This window comes from Lycorma delicatula, chromosome 5, assembly GCF_047948215.1.
Source record: "Lycorma delicatula isolate Av1 chromosome 5, ASM4794821v1, whole genome shotgun sequence".
NCBI classification, from domain to species: domain Eukaryota; kingdom Metazoa; phylum Arthropoda; class Insecta; order Hemiptera; family Fulgoridae; genus Lycorma; species Lycorma delicatula.
In genome coordinates, this window is record NC_134459.1 from 1,325,426 (window position 1) to 1,332,500 (window position 7,075).

Below are 7,075 nucleotides of genomic sequence, written 5' to 3' on the forward strand. Positions count from 1 at the left end.
TAAGAATTGTAAATATGTTTCTTTAGATGTTAATGAAAATTTAATTAAACGGATATAACAGAGATGCAGTATTTTTTGTCAAGTGTGCCGCAAAAGGAAAAAATAAAAATTATTAGATTTTGTGGTCAAGGACACACGTCGCAGACAGCAGTTTTGTCGATTTCGCAATACCGGCTAGAATTTGTCAACAAATGTGAACTTACCAACGAATTACACACGCAAGATTATTGTTAATAATAATATGGGTGGGGAAGACGATGTTACCAATCTATCGAGCATTTGTGTTCGTGAGTACGTAAGCGTCGGTTGTGCAGTGTAAATGTTTTGTTATCGATAAATCATTGCGCTAAGCTCTTTACAAGATTTACGTTATATAAATATTTTATTTAATTCTTACTTACGGTTCGCGGCTGTTTCTGGATTGCCGGAATATAATAAAAAAAGGTAAAATTAGATTTTATTATTTTTGTATTTGCGAATGTAATTGTATTCGATGCAGAGTGTAATATTTTCTGTTTAGTCTTCTGTTCTTGTAGCGTAAATGTTATTTACCGTATTGTTTTCCTTTATTATAGTTGACGCGTAAACTCTTCTTGCGATTCTGGTATATAATTATAAATTTAACAAACTTTAAATAGCGTTTAAGCGATTTATTATGTTTTCCTTTTATCTTACGTAACCGCTACCCGATCAGACCATCAGGAAACGATAACGAAAAGACTTTAAGGAATAGGAACCTATCTTATCGACCCCAATAATAGTAAAATTTTATATAGAAATAACCCACTACTTTACGCAAGAAAGAGTTGCAGGAATCCAGATTTTTAGACGTTAGCGAATTAAATTTTTATAAGGCTCGTATTTATGTATTGTATTGTAATCAGCAGCTCCCGGGTATTTTTGGGTGAAGGAGGAGTTAGTATTTAGCATATGCAAGCGTATTCCTGGAATAGTAGTAATTCTAACAGATATTACGTTAAAGTCTAGGTTTTTTATTTTTATATAATTCTTGCACTAACTACATAGCAGTGACTGAGATGCGCAGAGCAGCATGGCGCATCACGTGTCCCCTCTGCACCAATAGCAACAGAGTAGGGAAGCGCAGCTGGCCTGGCAGCACACACACACACACACACACTTAACGAGAAAGATGGCGTCATCGAAGTAGCTATACGTCATTTATTATAAACATTTAAATGGCTATTAAAAATGAATATTAAAATTAAAAACCGTAAAATTCTACAATAAATCACAGAATCGTCCTAAAATTGATCAAATCATTTGAAAATGTTCACAGAAATATACTCTATGTCCTAATACTAATCGAGTAAATATTTAATTAATAAATATTTAATAAAAACAGAAAACTGAGGGACGCGAAAACACGTGGTTTTAATACGGCCCTCTTACCTAAAATATATCCTTCTTTACACGTGAAAAAGATATTGTTTTAAACGGTTAATTACTTAAGAGTTAAAAACTACATGAAGTTAATAAACGAACCCGTAATTTAAATGTAAATCGGAAAAACAAATAAAATAAATTCGCGTGATGTACACATTATTAAATATATAATCAACTTTTTAATTTAACCCTTAACTGGGCCCGCAAAGGGTAATCTTACCCACGAGTGCGTGGGGTCGCTTTCTTTCATTAATTAAAATTTTATTGGGGGCTATAACTCTGGAACCGATGAAAACAAGTACCGCTTACGATATATCGTAGAAAACCTCTCGATCAGAGCTTATTACTGCAGTTAAGAAAAAGTCCAAAATCCAATTTTTTTAAATATTGGCTTTTTTTTGGACGCTTTTGGTTCATCCGATTGTAATCAAAAGGGGAGGTGCACAACTAGATGTTTTACAACAGTTTTAAATCCAAAATTCCAACATTCTACGGCCAATCGTTTTTGAGCTACGCGAGGTAATTACGTACGCACATACATATGTACAGACGTCACGCAAAAACAAGTGAAAATGGATATTTCCGTTGAAATCTGAAAACCGAAATTATTCGCGATTACAATACTTCCTTTTACGTAAAAATAAAAGTTGTAAATTATAAGTAAAAAATAACTAAAACACTTTAAGGAATATATCTTATCGATCCTAATAACGGTAAAATTATATAAATAAATAACCCACAGTATGCGATAAAAATCGCGGGCATCCAAAATTATATAATGAACTAAGTTTTGATTAGTCTCGACGCACAGAATTTTATATAAGTTTAAAAACATTAGATTTAGATAAAATTAATTTGTCACCTGTTAAAAAGAAAAAAAAAATTATTACTACTGAAATATCTATTAGAATTTTGTTATCGCTTGTAATTTTAGTAATCGTTAATTGTGTAATGTAATGTAGAATATTTAAATAAAGATCACTCGCTACCAGAAGAACGTTTATATTATTTTTAAAAAAATGTATTTTCAACGGAAAATGTTAACACACTTAAAAAGCGCGTAACATTTTTTAATAATAAATAATAGAATCCGTATTTATAATTTTTCAGATTTTTCTTTCAGCGGTAAATCTATTGGTTCTCTGATGTGTGTAATTTTCACGCGAATAAATAACAACAGACTTCGATTTTTCAAAAGGGGTGAAGAAAGGTAAAAAAAAAAAAAAATTGCCCCTGCCTCCGGTTAATTTACTAAAAAAACATAAATAAAAATAATAAATTTAATGAGATACGTTCTACTGCCATCTCCAAGATTAAAAGAACCGAGCCAGGTTGAAACATAAAGTTCGATTGTTTTATAAATATTTCCGTTTGATATGCAGATTTCTTTAATTTCTAAGGCGCTATAAACATTTTATAAAAACTCGGAATTCGCAAGCAAAGAAATCTACTTTTTTGCACCGCTCAAATTTATTCGTTATTACGGGCAATTTTTCTTGAAATAGATAAAAAAGAAATTACGCCTTCCAAAAATTTACTAAGCATTTTTCAAAAAATAACATTTCAACGGATATAACATTTATTTTATTACGCAAAAATAACAAAAAAACTTAAAATATGAATCCGATTTACCTATCTTAAAATAATAATCGCAATCTTGACGGGTAATTTACAAATAATATCTCATTTTTCATCAAAACTATTACTTACAACCAGCTCGAACAATATTTATCGTTAAAATTACGGCTTGTAAACATTACAATTACTTTCTATTTTAACTTTAACTTCATTGTAATTACGGCAGCTATCCTATTACTTTTGTCCGTAATTCAAACCTAATTTTTTTTTCCGAATTTAGAAATAATTGCAAATAAAATTACTGTTTACTCGCAGACGATAATAAACCGATGAAAACTTTACTAATATGACACGATGGTTGATAAATTGAGAAAATGAAGACGGAAATGATCATAATTTTATAAGGAATACGTTACCGTTCGTAATTTCAAAGAAAAATCTGTTGTTTAATTGAAATCCATCCAAATCGTTTTCGGTAAACCGACCGGGTGTTGCGTGCTGAACGGATTTTGATGTCGGTTTTGCTTGCATTGTTTTATAAAGGTGTGATATTTGTTTGATACGTTTACGACCGTCGCCTATCAGTTTTACGTACCTGTAGTTTACAGAAATAAAAACGCCACTAACTCAAAGATGGAAATCTTCTTTTAATTTACGGTTATTATCAAAACGATATCCACCTTTCCTTTTCCTGATTGGAATGAGTTAATCGATCTATGGATGTATTATGGATTTATTCTACCGAATGTTTTTTAAATCCCGTTAAAAAACGTAATAAATCTTTTAAAATGTTTAAAATTTCTACATCCGTTTATTGAATATAACGGAATAAGTAACGAAACGTTAATTATGTTTTAAGCACGATCTGAAGCAGAGTTCCAAAAATTTTAAGAAACTACGTTAACTGAATAAATTATCGTAAAATACGGTAAAAAATAAGAAATTATGTATTACTCGTATTTTAAAAGTTATTATGCATATAATTTCTTAAAAATATTGTTGCCTTTCTAGTATTATTATGGGGATTAAAAATTCCACAGTAGGAATAAATGTACATTTTTAACGTGGATAACCTATATATATATATATATGTCTGATACGAGATAGTAATAGCGTATATAAGTAATTTAAGTGTTTATTGTGGCAATTTTGAAACCGGGATAAAGTTGTACATATTTATTATGCAGCATTTATATGCTTTTTATATTTACCAAATGTATAAAAAATATTGTGTTCTTGTGAAATAGTTTTCTCATTTTCGAGGTTTATTTATTAAATCGCTCGCTAATTTACGTAACTTATATTGGATTTTACTATAAGTTTCATTAATTTTTTATACTGTATTCACTTCTCTGTACAGCGTTTAAAAACAGCTGTCAAAAATGGGAAAATAGAATACGGGTAGAGTTGAAATTTAATAAAAATAAAATGTTGATACCAGTATTTTTAATAATATTCATTTTTTTTTCTATTTCCGCAGGGGGAGGAAAAAGCTCTGCCAGCCGCCGTCAGGCCAGCACTAATGGCAGTGCGGGGTTCTCCCCCGCTAAAAATCCTGCCCCCCTATCCTGCAGGGCCCGGATCTAAGCCATATGATATGTACAGTCCCTGCATGATCACACAGGCAGTCTACTATCCGAATCCGTATGACCGGAAGGCGTCCCCAGGGGGCGATCGAGGAGCGACGACTCCCGAAAACATCTATGTCCAGACAGGAGCCGGGTAAATTCGTAGCCTGTGTTACCGTGCTTTCGCTCCGCCCAGTTCCTGACGTCGCTTAATAATATTCTCAGTATGTACTGTTTTGATACGGCGTAAACAGTTTAACAAATATGTAACGTTAGAATTATAAGTAAATATGAAAAATTAAGTAATTTCAGCGATTAACATTTCTAGACCGATAACGGAAAAGTCTATTTCGTCGAAATATAGTTCAAATATAATTTAGGCAGACCAACAGGTCCTTTCGCCAACCGCGCGAGAAACCGAAAAAAGGATATTTTTATCCCTTTATAGGGGATTGAATAATACCGGAAAATATGTTCGCTAGGAAACATTTCTGCCCTTTGAATAAAATTTTGAGATATAGGACCTTAAGGTCCACATCTCCTTGCCTCCTACACCTATCGTGACAAATTAATCGCCGTCACGTACAAAAAATCATCGTGCCGATTTCATCCAAATCGGTCCATCCGATCGAGAGATACCCGGTTTCTGGAATTCTTCATCGCTGAAATCGTGTCGTTTGGTTAGAAACAGACATGAACGGTAGCGGTTCGTAGCTAAATTTAACGAAGTTGATTTTCTTAGCCTTTTCAAGGCCGCGGTTAAAGTTTTCTGTATAATAAAAGAACCGAAAACAAGAATGAATCGATAGCAGAAAGCAGGATAATAATCTAATTCTACACTTTATTACATTCAAGAATACGGCCCACCGTTTCTAAGCATATTACGCTTAAAAGGCCTATTCGGTTTAATCGAATAAATAATAAAATGTCAACAGATAATATTTTTTTAGTAATATTAGGCGATAAAATCTCCGCTTAAAAACACTTTACTCCAACGGCGGTTAATTTCAATTTCTATGTACGCAGAAACAAATTCGTTATTAGTTTTTACTAATTATCTTCTCTTTAGCCCTTCTGATTTGGCGATCAAAGTGCCCTTGCTTTCAGCAGTCTTCTGATCGCTACTGAAAAGACAAATAAACACTTTCGCATTCCTTCCGCAGATGATCGAATTAGAGAAGCGAACGAAAAAGGAAGTTTCCGTAAACACGTGGCGTAAAAGAAAACTATTTTCCGCCGGCACGCCAGGGTGGGCTCTGCGGGAGCGACTGTGTTTTCTCTTCCTGGCAGTTTCCTATGTGCGCATGCGCACAACAGCTAAACACAACGCCGCTGGAACTGTGAAGCGCACAATTCCGTACAAAGATTTTCGTATCTTTTTCATAAACTGGGGGATGGCTACTGACATTAAGCTTAAGGATTATTTTATATTGTACAAGTATAAAGAAAGAATTTAAGAAAAAAGGACTCGTTATATTAAATGTTATCGATAATATTAAGCGAAAACAGGTAATGCTGCAGTCCACAGTGCCTATACGCGAGCCGCCGCTGGTCATAAAACACAAAGATTTTCAAAAATCCAGACACGCAAAATTTGAGCCGTATTATTAAGTTTTTATATTTAAAAAAAAAGCCATAAGGAAATTATATTCATTATTTATGAATATTTTCTTAAAAAATAAATCGCAATAGACGTAAGATTTAAATCGTAATGCGTTTCTGAAATACGATAATCACAAGGACAAGAATTTTTTTGTCTTGAAATATCAATTCCCGGGCGTTTAACTTTAATATGACGAGATAGATTACTAGCCGTCGCACCGGCATAAGGTATTGATATACGGCAAAGATTACACAAAGCTTTTCCAGGGCTTGCTTCAGAAATTCAAGTCCAGATGCGACTTCTTTTTCTGCAGCTATAACGTTTATACCTTTAAAAACAAATTATTCTTTTATAAAAATACTTATAAAATATCTACTTATGTACGATTTAAAAAATAGAATACCGATAAATCATTTAGAAAAAATCGGTTTCTGAATATATAAACTGAAAAAAAAAAAAAATAGTTAAGTTTCAGTACGTCGATGAAACATTTTGTTTCCATGTTAAACTATAAAGCCTTTTTTTCTTAATATTTGTACTTCATTAAAAATAATACTTCATTTTTCGAATCAAGTTACGAGAATATATCCGATAAATAGATATATAAACACATAAAAACAAGTTGTAATATTAAACGTATTTCCATCTGTCCTTAAATAAGAAAAATAAATTTGTTGAAATTTTTTCTCTCAGGATGAAAGCTTTTTAATACACAAACAAAAAAAAAATCTTAATCTTTTACTAAATATATTGTAATGTAAATCGAAACTAATAATTTTTATTTTCCATAGCTGTACGTAGAACAATCCAAAAATTCAGTTTAAATATCTCTTTTAACCGTTATCTTTTATTTATTTAACTTATAGCCTTTTTAAATCGAATAAATAGCAAGCTCGTTTTCATTTTCACAAGGGTTGTTATT

At 32.0% G+C, this 7,075-nt stretch overlaps 1 protein-coding gene across 4 annotated transcripts in view; it reads left to right on the top strand.

The window, feature by feature from the left end:
- The first annotated feature begins 255 nt into the window (after positions 1-255).
- Positions 256-7,075, top strand: part of LOC142324633 (uncharacterized) — a 287,954-nt gene continuing 281,134 nt past the window's right edge. For 3 of the 4 annotated variants that reach the window (XM_075365484.1, XM_075365486.1, XM_075365480.1), the window contains exon 1: positions 259-444. The gene's annotated coding sequence lies outside the window, so the exon portion shown is untranslated. Of the gene's footprint in view, positions 445-7,075 lie in introns of all 4 variants that reach the window. The other variant, XM_075365482.1, reaches the window with a different exon arrangement.